Source organism: Eriocheir sinensis, chromosome 36 (assembly GCF_024679095.1).
Source record: "Eriocheir sinensis breed Jianghai 21 chromosome 36, ASM2467909v1, whole genome shotgun sequence".
NCBI lineage: Eukaryota > Metazoa > Arthropoda > Malacostraca > Decapoda > Varunidae > Eriocheir > Eriocheir sinensis.
The window spans coordinates 7535488-7557293 of record NC_066544.1 but is presented as its reverse complement, the minus strand read 5'-3'; the positions used below and the strand labels follow the sequence as shown (position 1 = coordinate 7557293).

Sequence of the window (21806 nt, the reverse complement as noted above, 5' to 3'; positions counted from 1 at the left end):
TTTTACTATATTATTACTTTTATTCGTTTTATTTAAGGATTTCCAGTTTCATATCGCATCAACGCTCATTAATTTTCCTCTATTATTAAAGTTTATTGGTTATATTTAAGGATTAGGAGTAGAAGTTTCGAATCACATCTACACTTATAAATCTACATTCTACTATTAAGTTTATTCGTTTATTTCAAGATCAGAAGCAAGAATCAAATCACATCCATCACAAAATCGAATCTACTCTCATAAATCTATTCTCTATTTTTATTTTTTTGTTATATTTGAAGATTATAAGCAAGTTTCATATCGCATCTACACTTAAATTCATACTCTATTATTAACTTTATTCGTTATGTTTAAAGCTCAGAAGCCAGTATTTAGGATTCTCTCATTGCCTCTTCTTTAAATAGCATCCCTTTCACTCCACACATCCAGTCCACACGTTCAATTTGTGCAGTATGATGAAACGGCGGCTATTGTCTTGTTAACGGAGTCATGTGAACGGGGGAAATTTCTCCAGCAGGAAGTCTTCTTAATAATGTTTCAATCACCGTATTTTACCGGCCTCTACCATTACCTGACTTGAGACAAAAACAACAGTGCCCTGGATACTCTTAACCTCAAGGAGTGGACATTGATCTGAACTGAAGGAGATCGGGAAAAATACTGAACTTTCTTAACTTTTATTCTTGGATTCTGAGGATTTTGATGCTGCCTGGATGACACAAAAAGAACAACAATAACAGCTAGGCCTAATTTCTCTCTATAAGCAACTGTCCTTTTGCTAACCTTGAAAGTGATAGACAAATGCTGTGTTCTTGAGTTCTCAATATGACGTTGAAAAAAAAAAAAAAAAAAATCCTTACCAAAAACCAGACAAACACAAAGCCCCAATTTTAAAAGGTGTACTTCTGTCTAACGGTTTAACCTGAAAGATGTTAAAGAAAAAAGCTGTTCTTGGCTCCTCAGTATGACCTAGCAACGTAACTCTTTATCTATAGAAACACTACAAAGAACAACAGTAAAACCTCCATTTCAGTGTGTGTCTACCTCACCTCAATAGTATAAACACAAAATCTATGTTCTTGGGTCCTTGAAAAAACATAAAAACAACTCTTTAGCTAAAAACAACAGCAAAACCTCAATTTCAGTGTGTGTCTACTTAACCTCAATGATATTAACACAAAAGCTATGTTCTTGGGTCCTTGGTATAACATAAAACCACAAATCTCTATCTGAAAACAATAGCAAAGCCCCAATTTTATACTGTTACTTTATATAACCCCAATGACGTAATGAAAACAAAAGCTGTGTGTTTCGATTTTCAGTCTCCTAATGATCCTCTAGTGACAGAAACACAAACACAACCCATTCCAAAGATCACTAACAACACAAACAACAGCAGCAACACATTACCTGGAGCCGTGGCCGCGGTGTTGGTAATCCTCGGGGGTCAACACAAACACTTCGCAACACTTCACAAAAAACAGCAACAGAGAAGGGCGTCACAGGGCGGACCAGAGAGGGGGGCGGGGGGCAGGGCACGCAGCTCCCCCTCGCAACACACCCGGGGCGCCGCAACACCCTGCGAGTATTCCCTCCAGCAGCAATACCCACCGACGCACACACACACGTACACACACGCACAGGTATAGGTGCACACGCCCTCCGCCCTGCACCAACTCCCTTCTCGAGGCTTCACTTCACTCGCCACGGGACAGCGGGGGTTCGAACGGGTCCCCTTGAGCCACTCCGCCACTCAACGAACTTTTCCTGGTGGTAATCTCGCGTAAACCACCGATTCTTGGCGAGGAGTCGAACACGCGTGCACTCCTCCTCTCACGGCCGCCTCGCCACCTCTGAGCCTCCGCCACTTGCTCCTTCCAGCCAAGACTGATCTTCTTCGACTGGCCTCTAGCACCGCACGCCAAACGTCACGCCCGCTGCTCACGCCTCCCCGCACGCCTTTACCTACTCCCGGGCCTCAACATCACCAGCAACACAAACTAGATAACTCAAACAACACATGTGGATGGTGAGGTGAGGCTGGGAGCGGTGGAGGAAGTAGAAAGACGAAGATAAAGGATGAAAAACCAGCCCGTCTTGTGTCATCGCCCCGGGCCAGCATAGCGGAGGGGGAAGCGGAGTCAAACTAGCTGGTTCATGTACACTTGGTTAATAGGCGGCGGGGGAAGCGGAGGGACTCATTAAAATATCTCGAGCTATGGAGCCTGAGCGTGAGGCGAAGGGAGGAACAGAGGGCGCTGGAGCCTCGAGGGGGAGCGCTGGAGGAGGAGGAGGAGGAGATGAGTGACGTCACGCCGCCCTCAAGACTTCGAGCAAAACATAACCTGAAGGGGGCGTCGAAGAAGGGGGGAGGGAGAGGGAGGGGGAGAGGGTGGGGGGGGGTCATTATTGTTGTTGTTATTGTTATTGTTACCTTGACTTTCATTGCTTGTTCTCTCCCCTTTTCTCTCTCCCTTTCCTTCCTTCCCTTCCCTTAGTTCCCTCATTCTCTCCCTCACTCCCTACTTCCCTTTCCTTCCCCCCCCCTTTCCCCTATACCTTACCACCTCTCCTCTCTTACCCCCTACGACCCCCCTTCCAATACGAGGGTGAAAGGGGGGCGGGGGAGGGGAGGGGGGAAGGGGGGAGGGGGAGAAGGGAAAGACTAAAAAAAAAGTGTTTGTTTTGTGTATGTGTGTGTGTGTGTGTGTGTGTGTGTGTGTGTGTTGTGTGATGCTGTGATGGATTAGTGTTGGTTTAAGTAGTAGTAGTAGTAGTAATAGTAAGTGGTGGTGGTGGTGGTGATGGTGGTAGAACAGTTAAGGATACTGCTCTCTCTCTCTCTCTCTCTCTCTCTCTCTCTCTCTCTCTCTCTCCACCGCCATACCAATAAAGCCTTGTTATCAGTCCCTATCAGATGAGAGGGAGAGAGAGAGAGGGGGGGAGGGAGGGAGAGAAGGAGAGAGAGAGGAAGATGGGGTAAAGATAGCGAGGGGAGAGATGGAGAGATAGAGGGATAATTTGAGACAGCACTTCATAACACCTAAATGAGAGCTTCTTCCTCCCTTCTCTCCCTCTTCCTTATTCTCTCCCTTCTCTCCCTCCTTCCCTCCTCCTATCTTCCTTATTCTATTCCTTTTACCTGCCTCCTCTAACCTTCCTTCCTTCCTCCCTTCCTTACTATCTCCTCCGTTTCTTCCTATTTCCTTTCCTCTTTTTTTCTTTTCCTTATTCCCTTACCTTCTCTCCCTCTAACCTTATTCCCTTCCTTCCTTCCATCATCCCTTCCTTACTATCTCCTCCGTTTCTTTCTATTTCCTTTCCTCTTTTTTTCTTTTCCTTATTCCCTTTACTTCTCTCCCTCTTCTTTTCTATATTTTCCCTTCCCTTTCTTCCTCTTTCTTCCTTTCTTCTCTCTTCCTTATCCTCTCTCTTCTCCTTCCTTTCCTCTTCCTTATTCTCCTTCCTCTCTCTCTCTCTCTCTCTCTCTCTCTCTCTCTCTCTTTTCACTCCTTCTTCTGTCACTTAATATGTTCCTTCGCTTCTCTCTTCCATATTCTCTTCATTCTCTCCTTTCTTTCTTCTTTATTCGCTCCCTTCTCTCTTCCGTATTCTCTCCCTTCCCTCCCTCTTCTCTTTTTTATTCTCCCTTCCCTCCCTCCTCGCTTTCTGATTTTCTTTCCTTTTCTCTATTTTCCTTTTCATATTCTCTTATCTTTCCTTTCTTCTCTTTTTCTTATATTCTCCATTCATTTTCTTTTTTCTTGATTTTCTACTTTCTCTTCCTCCTCTTTTCCTCATTCCTTCCCTTCTTTGCCTTTCTATCTTTCTCTATTCGTCCGTCTGTCTCTCTCTCTCTCTCTCTCTCTCTCCTTCCTTTACTTACCTACCCACAAACGTCATCTACCCGCCTATCTACTTACCCCCCCCCCCCCTCTCTCTCTCCCTCCTCCCTCCCCCCCCCTCCCTATCCTTTACCTCCACTTATTCTCCTTTCGAAAATCTACCTGAGTCACTATCTTTGTATCTTCACCTTTTCTTCTCTTCTAGTAAATCACTCTTCTCTCTCTCTCTCTCTCTCTCTCTCTCTCTCTCTCTCTCTCTCTCTCTCTCTGTTTGTCTGGGCCTTTCTGTTTGCCTGTCTGTTTGTCTTTTTTATACGCCTCATTCTGTCTGTTCCATTATCTACCTGTCTGTCTCCTTCTGCTCTCTCTCTCTCTCTCTCTCTCTCTCTCTCTCTCTCTCTCTCATTCCTTTATTTTGCTTCCATTTACTCCATAATTTTTCTGCTTTTTTCTTCGTCTCTCTCTCTCTCTCTCTCTCTCTCTCTCTCTCTCTCCCAGGTCGTGTTGGCCCCACACAAACAAGGGGGGTCGTTGTTTACACTCATCTTGCCTCATTTACATCTTCTTGTTTACCTACGTTCATTTTTTTTTCATTTTTTTATACAGTGAATCATCCCTCTCTTTCCCTACATCTCTCTCTCTCTCCTTCTACTTTTCTCTGTCTCTCTTCCTTTGTCGAAAAAAATAACCTCTTCTCTCTCTTTATCTCCTTCCCTCTATCTCCGCCTTTATCTCTCTTCCCTCTTTCCTTCTTCCTCCTTCTATCTTTATCTCTCTTCTCTCCTTCCCTCTTCCTCCTCCTGTCTTTGCCTCTCTTCCCTCTCTCCCTCTTCCTCTTTGTCTCTGTCTCTTTCCTCTCCTTCCCTCTTTCCATCTTCCTCCCCCTGTCTTTGCCTCTCCTCTCTTCTTCGATGTGAGAAAAATAACCTTCTCTCTCTCCTTCGCTCTCTGCAGGATAAGTTGAGTTGTCCAAATTTGATCACCAGAAGAGTTAAGATGAGTCGTATGATTTTAGGGAAGAAGATGCCAATGGTAAATAGAAGATGAATTGTGTATTTTTAAGGTAAATATGCCCGGGAAGAGAAGAAAGGAAGTAAGGAAGGAAGGAATATTTTGTGTGTGGGAGAAATGGAGGAATGAAAGACTTAGATTTAGACTTAGACTTGTATTTTTAAGGTAAATAAGCCCGGAGAGAAGAAAGGAAGTAAGGAAGGAAGGAATATTTTGTGTGCGGGAGAAATGGAGGAGTGGAAGACTTAGAAGAGTGAGAGGAGTAAATGTCCTGAAAGAAATAGATAAAGATAGATAGGGAGATAGATAGATAAAGTGAGACTGACAGAGACCAAACAGACAACCGAAAATATTATAAGGACGCAGTAAATAAGGAAGCAAGAACATATCCACAATGGGACAGTCATCTTCAGTAATCATCTTCGTACATAAATTAAGAAAACAAAAACAAATGAGTAATAAATGATATAAATGCAAACTTGAAGTCATCACAAAAAAAAAAAAAAACTACCTGAGACTCAAAAATCCTACACAAAAAAGAAATAGTAAAATAAAATGAAATAAATAAATAAATAACAAAATAAGAAAAAAATAAATAATGAAATGAAATAAATAAAGAATAATAAAGTGAAATATCTTGTAAACAGAGGAGAGGAGGAGCAGCTTGTAGGGGGGCAGGTAAGGGGGAGGGGGGGGAGGGGCAGGTAAGGGGCGCAGACAGGTGACCAGCCCCCCTGACACGACCCCTGCTGCTAGGTCATCTTCTCTTCCTCCTCCTCCTCCTCCTCCTCCTCCTCCTCCTCCTCTTCCTCCTCATTTTCTTTCTCTCTCCCAACCTTCACCCTGACCCCCTCCTCCTCCCCTTCTCTCTCTCTCTCTCTCTCTCTCTCTCTCTCTCTCTCTCTCTCTCTCTCTCTCTCTCTCTCTCTCTCTCTCTCTCTCTCTCTCTCTGCTTGGGAAGGTCAGGCAAGGAAGGTCGTGGAAAAAGTCAGTTTCTCCATTACTGTCATGATTATGTTGTTGTCGTCATTGTTGTTGTTGTTGTTGTTGTTGTTATTGTTATTATTATTATTATTATTATTATTATTATTATTATTATTGTTGTTGTTATTACTGCTCCTATTGTGGTTATTGATGGTAGTGGTGGTGACAATAGTAGCTTAAAGAGAAGGATGAAGCAGAAATAGAGGAAAAAGGAGGAGGAGGAGGAGGAGGAGAAAGAGGAGGAGGAGGAGGAGGAGAAGGAAGATTGAAGACATGAAGGAACAGGAGAAAGAGGATGGGGTAGACAGAGAAAAAATAAAAATAAAAATAAAGGAGGAGAGGGAGGAGGAGACTAAAAATAAGAGGGAACAGGAGAAGGAGGAGGAGGAGGAGAATAAGAACGATGGGAATAAAATAAAGAAAGCAAAAACAAATATATAATAAAAAGACGAAGGGAAAATTGTGTTAGTTTAAGGAGTTTCGTAATGTTTGTTTTATTCGACTGCAAGTAAATGGCTCAGTACACACACACACACACACACACACACACACACACACACACACACACACACACCACAAAACGGGTTCAGAGAGAAAACAAGGTAATAACATCGCTTAACAGTAATCAACTTCAATAAAAATAAATGGTGAAGGAGGAGGAGGAGCGGGTCAAAGGAGGAGGGGGAGGAGGGAAGAACAAGAACAACAAGAACAAAACAGTCAGGTGAAAACGAACATGAATTAGAAGAGGAAGAACAAATAGAAGAAGAAGGAGAAGGAGAAAAAGAAGAAGAAAAAGAAGAAGAAGAGGGAGACAAACTTCATCTCGAACCTACTCTTAGTCTTCCTCTTCATCCTCCTCTTCTATTCCTTCCTTCCCCTTCATCCTATTCCTTTCTTCCACATCTTCCTTTATTACTTTATCCATCCCCTCTCTTCCCTTCCTACCCTTCCCTCCATCTTTCCCAATTCTCCGTCCTCTCTTCTTTCCTTCCTTCCCCTCCATACTCTTCCTCCCCTTCCATATCTTCCTTTATTACTTTATCCATCCCCTCTCTTCCCTTCCTACCCTTCCCTCCATCTTTCCCAATTCTCCGTCCTCTCTTCTTTCCTTCCTTCCCCTCCATACTCTTCCTTTCCTTCCATATCTTCCCTATTACCTAATCCATCCCCTCTCTTCCCTTCCTTCCCTTCTCTCCACCTTTCCCGTTCTCCTGTCTTCCTTCCCTACTTCTCCTCGCTCCCTTCCCTCCGCCTCGGGGGACACACAAATCAGCAGGTAGGGGCAGGTGACCCGTCTTGTGTACCTGCGGCCTCGGGAGGGACACGTCTGCTCGGGGCCGCGGCGTGGAAGGGAAGAAGGGTGGAAGGGTGGAAGGGTGGCAGGGGCAGAATGGAAGCCCCTTGACCGATCTTCTTTATTCCTATTCCACACACACACACACACACACACACACACACACACACACACACACACACACACACACACACACACACAGTAGTACTTATAAAACGTCAGAAAGTCTAAGGGAAATCACTGGACTTTCGTATTCACTTATATTTTTAGTTTCATGTTTTCCTCATTTCCTTCTACCTTTTTTTTCCTTTTCCTTGTAATTTTCACCTCTTTCGAAGCCTAATTTTTCCCTTTCCCTATTTTTTTTCGTTTACATATATCTTCTATTCGATATTTTTTTCCTTCCTAGTCCGTTAATTTCCCTCTTTTTCCTATACAGTTTACTTATCCTTCTTTTTCTTCAACGCTCTCACTCTTCTTCTTTACTTCGACTGTTTGTATTTTTCTCTTCCCTTCGTTACTTGGGTTCAGATGCGCTGCCGAAAGCGATCCAAGACTTAACATTACAACGACTGGGCTTTGGTGATTTCAATGCGGGTTAAGGTAGTGATGAGAGAGAGAGAGAGAGAGAGAGAGAGAGAGAGAATGTGTGTGTGTGTGTGTGTGTGTGTGTGTGTGTGTGTTAACCAATTATATATTTATCTACTTGTTTATGTTTTTTTGTTGACTAATAATTGCCCTGAACATTTGAACCTGTTTTGAGGAGGAGGAGGAGGAGGAGGAGGAGGAGGAGGAGGAGGAGGAGGACATCCATTCTGACTTCAAACACTAAGCATTACTCTTATTTTTTATGAGAGAGAGAGAGAGAGAGAGAGAGAGAGAGAGAGAGAGAGAGAGAGAGAGAGAGAGAGAGAGAGAGAGAACAGAGACAGAGACAGAGACAGAGAGAAAGAGAACACAAGAGAGATTGTAAACAGAAGGTCATTTGAGAACGTGAGAACGAGAGAGAGGAGGAGGAGGAGGAGAAGGACGAGATCAGGTGGAGAGAAGAGGGAGAAAGGAGGAATGATGTAGAGGAAAAAGAGGAAGAACAGGAGCAGGAGAACGAGTAGGAGGAGGAGGAGGAGGAGGAGGAGGAGGAGGAGGAGGAGGAGGACGGGATTAGCCAGTTGACATCGTGGGAAAAGGCACAAAATTGGGACGGTTCTCTGAGGGACAAGTAACATCCTCTCATCGGTACTGTTCCCCCTTTCTTCTCTCCCTCCCTCCTTCTCTCCTTCCTTCCCTCCCCTCCCTCCCTCCTTTCCTCCCTCAATCCTACCCCAACAGTCGCTTTCATTCCCTTTCATTTTCTTCTCTTTTTTTTAGTTTTCTGAATGTTCGTTACTTTTTCATCTCCCTTTTTTTTCTTTCGTTAATTTCCTCCTTAGTCTTTTTTTTGTTTCTTTTTCTCTTGGCTCTTTTTCATCATCTTTGTTCTTCTCTTTTCCATTTCCTTTCATTAATGTTTTTTTTGGTTGCCTTTTCTCTTTTTTTTTTTTTAGTTTTAGTTCGTTATTTATTCCTTTTTTTTCCTCTTTATTTTCATTTCCTCCTTACTCCTTTTTTATCTCCTTTTCTCTTGGTTCTTTTTCATCCTCTTGTCCTTCTCCTTTCCATTTCCTTTCATTAATGTTTTTTTTTAATCGCACTGTGTTGTTATTTCACCCTTTTCAGTCCCTTTTTCTCTCTTCATTTCCTCTTTGTTTCATTCTCTCTTTTTTGTATATACATTTCAATTAACTTTTTTTTATCTTTCTAATTGCTTCCCTCCTTCTTTTCTCATCTGTCTTATTTAACTCATTTTCTTAGTCCTTTTCTTCTTTCCTTCATTCTTTCTGCTTTATCTTTTTTTTCTTATTTTTTCTCGTTTTCTTTGTTTCCCATTCCATTTCCTTCTCTTCTTTTTTTATATTCTCTCATTTTCCTTGTTTCCCTTTCCATTTCCTTCTCTACTTTTTTTCTTATTTTCCTTGTCTACCTTCCCTTCTCTTTTTTTTTTTCTTATTTTCCTCATTTTCCTTGTCTCCCTTTTTCATTTATGTCCTTCTCTTCTATGTTACTTAATTTTCTGCTACACTTTCTCATTTTCTTCATCTCCATTTTTCTCCATCGCTCACATACCTCCACTGAAGCCTATCATCTATTTTCTTACCCATTATTATTTTCTTGTCTCCTTTATTCTTCCTTTCTCCTCTCATTCCATTCTATCGTCGAGTATTTTTTTTTCAAGAGGACATTTATTTTCTCCTATTTTCCATCTCCTATTTCAAGCAATCGCAATTCTCTTTGATATTCCCCGCTATTCCTTTCCCTTCTCCTCCTCTTCCTCCTCTTCCTCCTCCTCCTCCTCCTCCTCCTCCTCCTATCTCTTTCTCCACGCCCCAGATCGCATTGGAGGAAACTTATATATCAGATTTTCGGTAAACCAGAGGAGAAAAAAAAGAGGGAGAGGGGGGATGGAGGGAGGGAGGGAGGGAGGTAAAGAAGGAAAGGAGGGAAGGAAGGAAATAAAAGAAGGATGAGGTTGAAAAGGCGTAGAAAATTGGCAAAAAAAATATTGACATAGTAAAAAAAATAAACAATCTTTTTATTTTACAATCAACCAAACAAGTAATCAATAAGCAAAAGTAAACAAACAATCAATAAAAAAACAGACAACAACAAGCAAAAAAAAAAAAGACTAAGGAAAAGGAAATAAAAACAACAACAACAACAGGCTAATACATTTCTAATAACCTAAAAAAAAAAACGAAAAAAACACACCGAATAAGAGCAAACAAGCGTGAGAGAATTAGGGTGATGAGGGTGACGCTGCGCCCTTCACCCTTACACTGGAGAGGCCGAGGGAGGGAGGGAGGGAAAGGAGGGAGGGAGGGAGGGAGGGAAAAAGGGAAAGGAGGGAGGGAGGGAAAAAGGGAAGGATTATGTTCCTCTTTGTCCTGTTCTTGATCACGCTACTTATTGTGTGTGTGTGTGTGTGTGTGTGTGTGTGTGTGTGTGTGTGATAGATAACAAACGTACATGTAGACAGATATGATGGATTGAATGAATGAATGAATGAAAAAGAAGAAAAACGTGAATGAAGAAATGAAGAAAAGGGAAGAAAAAGGGAAAATGAAGCAAAAGGGGAATAGTCAAGGAAGAGAAAAAAGAAAATAAAGAAAATAATGGAAACAAGAAAAATGAAGACACGAAGACACAAAAAAACGACAAAAAAAGAGAAATGGGAAAAGTTAAGGACAAAATAAAAGGAAGAAAGAAAAATAATGGAAACAAGAGAAAAAGGGACACGAGGAGAGACAAAGAAAGGAACGATAAAAAAAGACGGGAAAAGACCAACAGACAGACAGACAAGCGGACAGACAGACACACACGGAGGGAGGGAGGGACCGTTGAAAAGACAGACAGACATCCAATAAGGAGACACCTGTATGGGGGATAATAAGGGTGCGAGTGGCCAGGTAAACAAACAAATCCTTCCCTCCTTTCCTTCCTTCCTTCTTTCTTTCTTTCCTTCCTTCCTTCCTTCACTCCCTCCTTTCCTTCCTTCCTTCCTTCCTTCCTTCTTTCCTTCCTTCCTTCCTTCCTTCCTTCTTTCACTCCCTGTTTTCTTCTTTCCTTCCTTCCCTCCTTTTTTTCTTCCTTACTTATTTTCCTTTCTTCTGTTCCTTTATTTTTGCTTCTTTCTTTTTTATCTTTCTTTCTTCCTTAATTCTTTCTTTCCTTCCTGCCATTCTTCCCTATTTCTTTCCTTCTTTTGCTCCCTCCTTCCTCTCTGCCTTCCTTCCTTTCCTTTCGTTTACATTCCTTCCTTCCTCCCATTCCTTTTCTTTTTTCCTTTTCATCTTTCTCTCCTTCTTTCCTTCCTTCCCTCCTAATCTTCTTTTTACTTTCTTTCTTTTCATCCTTCACTCCCTCCTTCATTTTTCCCTTCTTTCTTTCTCCTTCCATCCATCAATCCATCCTTCCTTCCTTCACTCCCTCATTCCTTCTCCTCTATCTTAAGCCAATATTCTCAAACACTTCGGCGCACCCACGCTTCGCAAGACTTTCATTGAGGTTGTGTTAGCATTTCCAAGGGTAGTGTTATAAGCCTAGTAATACTCTGACAAGGCTTCTACACAAGACTTTCGTAGAGGTTGTGTTAGTGTTTCCATGGGTAGTGTTATAAGCCTAGCAATACTCTGATAAGGCTTCTGCACAACACTTTCGTAGAGGTTGTGTTAGTGTTTCCATGGGTAGTGTTATGAGCCTAGTAATACTCTGACAAGGCTTCTACACAAGACTTTCGTAGAGGTTGTGTTAGTGTTTCCATGGGTAGTGTTATAAGTCTAATGATAATATGACAAGGCTTCTGCTCCGTGAACGTGAAAAAAACACTCATGAGAACCCAACTGATCTTTTTTGTGACCTTTGGAAATACTTGTTATGAGAGTAGAAAGCGTCTGAGAAAATGGACCTTTCTCTCCCTCCTCTTCCTCCCTCTCTCCCTTCCTCCCTCTCTCCCTTTCTCTTCACACTACAGCAGAGGAAGCAGGTAGGTTTGGAGACAATAAATGACTTGCAGGTTGTCATAGATAGGAAAAAAAGGGAAGGGAGGGAGGGAGAGAAGATGGACAAAGATGGATGGAAAGAGAGAGTAAAAAGAGAAGTGTTTGGAGAAGAGAGATGTGTTGGAGGAAGAGAGGGAGAGGGGGGGGGGGAGGGAGAAGTGGAGGGAAGGAAGGAAGGAAGATGGGAAGTAGGATGAAAGGAGGGATGGAGGAAAGAAAAAAATACCGACTGACTAACTGAAGGAAGGAAGGAAAAAAAAATATAAAGACGAGAACGAAGTGTAGGAAAATTTTATAGTTGAAATAATGAGAGGAAATGAGCGAATGAGAATGAAGAGGATAACGGTGAAAAAAAGATCAAAGTAAGGAAAAATGAATAAGAGGATACACGAAATAACAAGGTGAAAACAACTTAGAGGATGCTGATAAGATAAAAATAAGACGTATAAAGAAAAGAGAAAGTGTGATAAAAAATTAGGACGTTTTTTCAAGAAAGACAAATAAAAAAAATGAAAAGGAAAGAAAAAAAAAAAAACAGCGGCGAGGAAAACACAGAAGAAAAGTTAATAAGAGAAAAAAAAGAGAAACAAGAGGGGAGAGAGAAGTAAGAAAAAAAGAAATGAAGTAAGAAATTTGAAAAAGTGAAAATAAAAAGATGAAAAAATTGTAGAGAAAATAAGATAAGGAAGGAGGGAGGGTGGAAGAGAGAGAAAAAAAGGAAGGAAGGGAGAAAGAAAGAACAGAAGGAATTAAGAAAAGAAGAGAGCGAAGAAGAAAGAAAGAAAGAAAGAAAAAGAAATAAACACACACAAAAAACAACATATTAAAAGAGAAAAAAAGAGAGAAGAGAGGAATGAACGAGAGGAGTGAGTGAAGTTAGATGTTTAATTAAAAGAGCAAGACAAAATAAAACAAAAAAAAAAATGTAGAAATATATAAAAAGAGAAGAAAAGCACAATAAGAAGAGTAGAAACAAAAGTCAATAAAGGAAAAAAAAATAAAGGGAAGAAGGGAGGAAGGAGCGAGGATGAAAATAGAGTAAAGTTTGAAATTTGAAAGAAAAGAAAAAAAACGGGAAGAATGCAAAGAGAAGAGGAGAAAACACAAAAAAGTCGATAAAAGCACAGAATAAGAGTTGATATAAGAGAGAAGCGAGGGAAGAAGTGAGTGAGAGAGAAAGTGAGAGTAAGAAAAACAGCGAAGAATGTAAAGAAGAAGAAGAAGAAGAAGACGAAAAGAGAGAGAGAGAGAGAGAGAGAGAGAGAGAGAGAGAGAGAGAGAGAGAGAGAGAGAGAGAGAGAGAGAGAGAGAGAGAGAGAGAGAGAGAGAGAGAGAGAGAGAGAGAGAGAGAGAGAGAGAGAGAGAGTAAGAAAAAGAAGAACAAAATAACATAAGAAAAGTTAATAAAAGAGATAGAAAAAGAAAGGGAAGAGAAGAGTGAGTGAGCAGGAGGAGAAAAGTTTAATAGAATATAAAAAATGGAGATAAATATAAAGAGAAAAGGAGAGAAATAAAAGACAAGTGTTGAGAAAATACAAGAAAAGTTAATAAAAGAGAGAGAGAGGGGGAGTAAGAGGGAAGAAGTGAGAGAGTGAGAGAGAGGTGAGTGAGTGAGTGTTGTGAGCGAGTGAGCGTGGGAGAGGGAGGGAGAGGAAGACGAAGCGGCGGGACCATAAAAGGAAGGCATATTAATGAGTGTGAACGTGGCGCGAGAAGAAGGAAAATAAGCAGGAACGTAAACAAAGAGAAAACCAGAATGAAAGGAAAACAAAAACGGAGAAATAAAAATAATAAAAAAAGAAACACGAGGAAAAACACAGAGACGAAGAAAACACAGAAAAAAGTTATTATAAAAAAGATGAGGAAAGAAAAAGACGCAGGGAAAAGATTAATAAAGAAGAGAAGAAACAAGTGAAAAGGGAAAAACAGAGACGAAGAAAACAGGGAAAAGTTAATAAAAAGAAAATAAATGAGGAAAGAAAGACACAGGGAAAACAATAATAAAGAAGAGAGGCAACAAGTGAAAAGAGAAAACACACAGAGACGAGGAAAACACAGAAGAAAAGTTAAAAAAAGAAAAAAAGATGAGAAAACGAAAACAAAGACACGGAGAATAAAATAATAAAGAGAATAACAAGTGAAATAAGAAAAAAAGACAAAGACGAGGAAAACACAGAAGAAAGTTAATAAAAGAAAAAGAAAAAAGGAAGAAGGAAGGAGCAAGTGAGAGAATAAAATAAAAGAGAAACAACAAAGTGAGTGAAAAGAAAAAAAAACAGGAAAGTTAATAAAAGAAAAAAAAAGAGGGAAGGAAGGAGAAAGTGAGAGAATTAAATAATAAAAAACAGCAACAACAACAGGAAATAAAAGTAAAGGAGAAATAAATAACAACAAAAAAAGAGAAAATTAATGTAAAAGAGAAAAATGTCACTGTTATGGGAATGAATAAGAGAAAAAAAAAAGAACTGAAGTAGAAAAGGAAGGTTGAATGAAAGAAATTACACACACACACACACACACACACACACACACACACACACACACACACACACACACACACCTGCCGATCACCTGCTCAAAGGGAAGACAATAATAACAATAATGAGAATAAGGAGAAATAGAAGAAAACGAAGGATATGAAGAAGGGGAAGGATAACAACAACAATAAAAACAACAGCATTACCAACTAAAAAAAACAACAACAACAATAATAAACAACAAGAGGTAAAAATTCCGTGTCAAGGCGAGGGAGACATGATAATGATGATGGAGAGGGAAGGGAGGGAGGGAGGAAGGAAGATAGAGGGAGAGGGAGGTAGGGAGGGAGAGAGGAAGGGAGGAAAGGGGACATGGGAACAGTGTGAGAAGAGCAAAGAATGAAGAAAAGAAGGAAGAATGACAATGCTGAATAAAGGGATGAAAGAAGGAAGGAAGGAAGGAGAGAGAGAGAGAGAGAGAGAGAGAGAGAGAGAGAGAGAGAGAGAGAGAGAGAGAGAGAGAGAGAGAGAGAGAGAGAGAGAGAGAGAGAGAGAGAGAGAGAGAGAGAGAGAGAGAGAGAGAGAGAGAGAGAGAGAGAGGAGAGAAAGAGAGAGAGGAGAGAAAGAGAGAGAGAGGAGAGAAAGAGAGAGGAGAGAGAGAGAGAGAGAGGAGAGAGAGAGAGAGAGAGAGAGAGAGAGAGAGAGAGAGAGAGAGAGAGAGAGAGAGAGACAGATAGAGAGAGAGAGAGAGAGAGAGAGAGAGAGAGAGAGAGAGAGAGAGGAGAGAGAGAGGAGGAGGAGGAGGAGGAGGAGGAGGAGGAGGAGGAGGAGGAGGAGGAGGAGGAGGAGGAGGAGTCAACGCACTGCGAGGTGAGGTATTAAGCAAGTGAAGGTGAAAAGGAGGAGGAGGAGGAGGAGGAGGAGGAGGAGGAGGAGGAGGAGGAGGAGGAGGAGGAGGAGGAGGAGGGAAAACAAATGAGAAAGAAGTGTGGAAGGAAGATAAACATAAAATGGATTACAAAGAACGGGAAGTAAAGAATAAGGAATAAATAAAACGGAGAAGTAAACAAACAATACAAAAAAAGACGATAAAAAAATAAGGCAAAAGACAGGGAGACGGAGGTTCAAGGTAAGATAAAGAAAGGGTGAAGAGAAGAAAGAAGAGGATAAGAAAGGGGAATAAATGAAAATGAAAGTAAAGTTATGAGAGACAGAAGAATGGAAGGAAGAAAAAATAAGGGAAAAGGGAATGTAAAAAGGAAAAGGATTATTGAAGCAAGTTAAGGAAAGGGAAGGTCACAGAGGAAGGGAAGGAAGGGTCAGGTGAAAGGGGAAAGGATAAGGGAAAGGAGATGGAGAGAGAGAGGAAGGGAAGGAAGGGAAAGGGGTAATGGAAGGGGATGGAGAGAGAGGAAGTGTAGGAAGGGAAAGGGGTAAGGGAAGGGGATGGAGAGAGAGGAAGGGAAGGAAGGGAAAGGGGTAATGGAAGGGGATGGAGAGAGAGGATGGGTAGGAAGGGAAAGGGGTAATGGAAGGGGGTGGAGAGAGAGGAAGGGAAGGAAGGGAGAGGGGAAAGGGAAGGCGATGGAGAGAGAGGAAGGGAAGGAAGGGAAAGGGAAGGGGATGGAGAGAGAGGAAGGGAAGGAAGGGAAAGGGAAGGGGATGGAGAGAGAGGAAGGGAAGGAAGGGAAAGGGAAGGGGATGGAGAGAGAGGAAGGGAAGGAAGGGAAAGGGGATGGAGAGAGAGGAAGGGAAGGAAGGGAAAGGGAAGGGGATGGAGAGAGAGGAAGGAAAGGAAGGGAAAGGGAAGGGGATGGAGATGAGTAGAAAAAGAGGAAAGGAATGGGAAGGGATAATAAAGGGAAGGGAAAGAAGATGGGCAGAGAAGAAAGGAAGGAAGGGAAGGGTAACCACATAGGAAGGGGAGGAAAGGGTAGAAGAAGGGCATATAGATAAGAAAGGAAGGGGAAGGGAAGGACACATAGGAAGAAGAGGAAGGGAAGGGAAGGAAGTGGAAGGGCTCGTAGGAAGGGGAAGAAGGGGAAGGGGAGGGCATAGGAAACGGGGGTGGGGGGGAGAGGGGGGGAGGACACGTAGAAAGATGAAGAACGGGCACAAAGGAAGGGGGCGGGGGAAGGGAGGAGGAAGGGCACAGAGGAAGGGGTGGAGGAAGGAAGGGGAAGAATATGTAGGAGAGAGAGAGATTCATGATTCCCTGCCGTGAGTGATGACGCAATAATTTCTCACTGAAACGCACACACGCACACACAGACACGCACACACGCACACCAATGAACACGCACACACACACACACACACACACACACACACACACACACACAAAAAAAAAAAAAAAAAAAAAAAAAACTACAAAAATAACAATACCACCACCACCATCACAACAACAACAATAACACCACCACCATCACAACAACAATAACACCACCACCATCACCACCATCACAACAACAATACAACCACCACCATCACCACCATCACAACAACAATAACACCACCACCATCACCACCACAACAACAATACAACCACCACCACCTCCACCACAATAACAACAACAATACAACCACCATCACCACCACAACAACAATACAACCACCACCACCTCCACCACAATAACAACAATACAACCACCATCACCACCACAACAATACAACCACCACCACAACAACATCAACAATACCACCACCACCACCACAACAACAATACAACCACCACCACCTCCACCACAATAACAACAACAATACAACCACCATCACCACCACAACAACAACAACAACACCACCACCATAACAACAATACAACCACCACCACAACAACAATACAACCACCACCACAACAACAACACAACCACCACCACAAAAACAACAACAATACTACCACCATCACCACCACCACAACAACAACAACAATACCACCACCATCACCACCACCACAGCAACATGGCAGCGGCCGCGCCTTCCTCCCTCCCTCCCGGTAATAATAATCGCCTCTAATTAATATTCTCCAGCGCGCCTCTCCGCCGTCCCTCATGCTCCCCGAGGCGTCGCGAGAGGCCCGAGGACACACACACCCCGGCCCCGACAACACCACCGCCAGCCACTGCCGCCCAGACGACCCGAGGACACCCGACGACAGTGCCCGACAGAACCCAACAGAAAGATATACCACCCAACGGAGCCCGACAAAACCCGAGAACACCGCCCAAGCCAGCACTCAGACACCCCGAGAACACCCGACAGACACCCCGACAGATAGGAAACAAGACCCGACAGAGAGCGACAGAACCCGTAAAAAAAAAAAAAAATAAAAAAAAAAAAAAAAAAAACTCAATATAGACAGTGCTCGTAAAAAAAGAAAAAATGAAAACAAGCAGAACCCGACATCAACAAATAAATTTATACTAAACAAACAAAACCTGACAAAAGGCCCAATAAAACCAGACACAAAACAAACATAACCCAACAAACTCCAAACAGAACCCCAAAAGAAACCAGCAAAACCCAAACAGCACCCAAAATAATCCAACAGAACCCAAGTATGACCCAAGGAGGCCTAACAGAAACATATAGAACCCCCAAAGAACCCAATCGTACCCAGCAGAACCCGACAGGACTTAACAGTATCCCAATATAAACCGAATAGAACCCCAATAACAAAACAGAACCCAAAATAACAGGAATTAATCTCACCACAAACTAAGAGATCAGACAGAACCAAAGGAGACCCAAGAAAACCCGATGAACCCCGACAGAACTCAACCCACCAGAACCCCTCAAGGAAGTTCATGGAGAAGTCGAGGAAATGTTTTATGAGAGAGAGGTTGGAGTTTATTCTCTCTCTCTCTCTCTCTCTCCAGTAGTAAATTTAAATATTCTTCATTCATTTATTCAAGTCTCCGTCGCCTATTTAAACATTATTCAGTTACTACACGGAAATGATAAATAAATAAATAAATAAATAAATAAATACTACTATTATTACTATTACTACTTCTACTACTACTACCACCACTACCACGCACACTTTCCCTACCTTACCTTACCTTACCCAAGTCATGTGTTACCCCCCGCCTACACACACCCTCTCCCCTCTCCCTCCCTTCCCCACGCACCGTTCCCTTCACTCCACGTGCTGTGTATACTAAAAACAACGCAATTTACGGTCATACAACACCCTAAACTGTGCCAGGGTGTGTGTATGTAAAAGGCTCAGATTCTAGGATGCGGTACAGTGTGTTGGGCAGTGTTGTGTCTTGCTATCCCAGGGTGTAACAAGGCACATAAGTCGGTATTCTCAGACGTTAGAAAACACACCACATGGACGATTTTACGGTGTTATTAAAGAGACAGGGAGAATAATATGTAGGTTTTAAGTATGTTTCAGCGTACCATGATGCCACAGACTGTACAACTATAGTATCTTTGTGTGTAAGATTCGAACACGTGTCTACTATAGCAAACGACGGGTGCGTTAGGGAGCTTTCAGTCTGTTCATTGTGTTGGGATCCATTAACCCGGTAGCAGCGACGGGCCAAATTTGCGGCTTTACCGTGTACCAGCGATGGGCCAAATTTCTGCCATGATATAAACCTCCCAAAATAGATGATGCATAAACTGATCACACATGCGTTGATATATATTATGACGTGGTTTGCGTGAGTGATGATTCTTTCTCATTATTTTACTTAGAGGGGCCTTTAACCTAACCTAACCTAACCTAAGAAACATGACCCCCGCAGCTACCAGGTTAAAGAGTACAGCCATGGTATCTTGGGGAGCAGCAGGGTGTAAGGTTGCAACTCACACCATATGGAGGAGTGTAACGTGTAATATTTCGTCAACACACTGAATTTTCTGATATAAAGCGATACAGAGCCACCGACATATGACGAGGTACAGAGGCATCAAAGAGCCATCTGGTGAGCGTGAGGCGAACACTGGAAAGGAGACTAGTGGAAAATGAAGGGCAGAAGGAGGCGTGAGGTGGAAGGGAGGGAAAAGGAGAATAAAGAAGGTTGGGAAAGTATGGGAATTAAAGATCGTAATATAAGAAAAAGTGAAGAAGAGGAATGTAGAAGCAGAAATGACAATAAGGGAGAGAAAGGAAGAACATAAAAAGGAAGGATATACGCAAAATAGTAAAACAATAAATGAAGCAAGTAAGAGGAACAGATAAAAAGGAAATATATACAAAATAACAGGGGAAAAAGAGGAAGGGAGGGAATGAGGAGAAGAAAAAGAATACAAAAAAGGATAAAGATGACAGTTATTGGAAGAAAGTGAGAAGTACATGTGAATAAAAATAAACAGTAACAGTAAATTCAAGGAGGGAGGGGAGGAGGGAAGAGAAGAGGGGAGGGAGGTAAAGGAGACGAAAAGAGAGGAGGGAGAGAGAGAAAGGGAATAAGGGAGGGGAAGGAATGAGAAGGTAAGGAGGGGAAGGGGAAAGGAAAGAGAAGAGAATAGGGGATGGGAAAAGAGAATAAAGCCTGCAGTGAAAGGAGATGGGAGGAAGAGAGAACAGCCAGAGAAGAGGGAGAATAGGACAAGGGAGATGAAAGGAGAGAGAGAGAACGAGGGAGACAAGGGAAACGTGGCAACATGTTCACTTTGTGCCTGCCGAGCATATGAAAGCATTCGGTACGTACGTTCAATTCACTTTAGACGCAAATCAGCTTTCTCTTGATATGGGAGAGAAGAACAAGGGAGAGAACAAGAGATGGGGACAGTGTGAGAGGGTGCGGGTAAAAGTGTGTGTGTGGGGGGGAGGGGGGGGTGGGGGGAGAGCTACCCTACACCTCCTAACAGTCCATCCAGCGACACTTACCCGCCGGAGCTGCCACATGACGCCGCGTAATTGGCTGACGAAACGGCGTCCTCACAGAGCGCCCTGACACCTGACACCGCGGGGGGGAAAGGGGAGGGAGAGGGACTAAGGCGTGGGAGAGAGGGGGGGGGTTGCTGAAGAAGAGGGAAGGATAACACTTGGAGGGAGATTATAAAGGGAGACTCAAGGAGGGAGGGAGGGAGGGACGAGGGTGACAAACAGTAGCTACCGAAGAGGACAGATTTGGACGAGTATTTTGTGTGTTTATGTTGTTGTTGTTGTTGTTGTTACAGTGGTCCCAAGTGAGGCTGCAAAAAGAGGAAGAAGAGAAAAAAAGAGGAGGAGGAGGAGGATGGACAGGATGAGGAGGAAAAGGAGAAGAAATAAAGGAGAAAAAAGAGGAGGAGGAGGAGGAGGATGGACAAGATGAGGAGGAAAAGCTAGGAGAATAAATATAGGAAAAAGAAGAAAAGAAGAAAGAGTTGGAGGAGGATGGACAGGATGAGGAGGGAAAGAAGAAGCATTAAAACGAGAAAGAAGAATGGAGACAGATGAGGAGAAATGGGAAAGGGAGAAGGATGAAATGAATATAAAGTGGAAAAGAATAAGGAGGAGAAGTAAGAGGAGAAAGGAAAACCAAAAGACAGCACAGGGGAAGGAAAAGGAGAAGAAATAAAAGGAGAAAGAAGAGTAGGGAGAGAAGAGGAGAAATGGGAGAGGGAGGAGGATGAAATGAATATAAAGTGGAAAAGAATAAGGAGGAGGAGGAGGAGGAGAAGTAAGAGAAGGAGAAAGGAGAACCAAAAGAGAGCACAGGGGAAGAATGAGGAGGAGGATAATGACAATGATGATGAGGAGGGGGAGAAAGAAGTAAACGGAGGAGAAAGAATAAAAAGACAGACAGCACAGGGGAAGATGAAAAAGAGGATGACAAAAGACGAGATATACAGAATGAAAAAGAAAAAAAAAAGCAGAAATTAGAGAAAGAAGAATAAACAGAGACAGCACAAGGAGAGACAATGATGAGAATGACAAAAGATGAGATAAACAGAAGGAAAAAGAAAAAAAAAGCAGAAATTAAAGGAGAAAGAAGAATAAACAGAGACAGCACAAGGAAAGATGAAAACGAGGATGACAAAAGATGAGATAAACAGAAATGAAGAAGAAAAGAAAGAAAAATTAAAGGAGAAAGAAGACTAAACAGAGACAGCACAAGGGAAAGAGAAGAATGAGAATGACAACGAAGATGATGATGATGACGACGGAGAAGAAGCTCAGGAGGAGGAGGAAAAAGGTGACGGCGGAGCATTGTTGGGAGGATAATGCTTCTGAAGTGTTCCCTTTGAAGTGTGAAGTGTGTTGTTGGTGTTACGTTTACCTTGTTGGTCCCGCCTTAGTGAAGCTTGACAGTGAAAAATAGAAGTGTTGGAGGGAAGGGAAAGGAGGGAGGGAGGAGAAGGTATAGTTTATGCAATGGAAGAAGACGGAAAAAACTATATATGTTTAAGAAGTTCCAGGAATAGTAGTAGTGGTAGTGGTGGTAGTAGTAGTAGTAGTAGTAGTAGTAGTAGTATATAAAGGGTATCTACCGTTATAAAAGAAACCCACACAGCTGTTCGTCTCCTTTTGTAGGTCTGAACACGTGCGCCCTCAGTGACACACACACACACACACACACACACACACACACACACACACACACACACACACACAGGAACCTCCCCCCTCACCCCCCAACCACACACAACCCCT

General features: G+C 42.5%; 1 protein-coding gene across 4 annotated transcripts in view; it reads right to left on the bottom strand.

The window, feature by feature from the left end:
- The window catches only part of LOC127007678 (epidermal growth factor receptor-like), a 104102-nt gene extending 102212 nt beyond the window's left edge, over positions 1 to 1890 (bottom strand). For 3 of the 4 annotated variants that reach the window (XM_050878888.1, XM_050878887.1, XM_050878889.1), the window contains exon 1: positions 1411 to 1889. The gene's annotated coding sequence lies outside the window, so the exon portion shown is untranslated. Of the gene's footprint in view, positions 1 to 1410 lie in introns of all 4 variants that reach the window. The other variant, XM_050878886.1, reaches the window with a different exon arrangement.
- Between the last annotated feature and the right edge of the window lie 19916 nt (positions 1891 to 21806).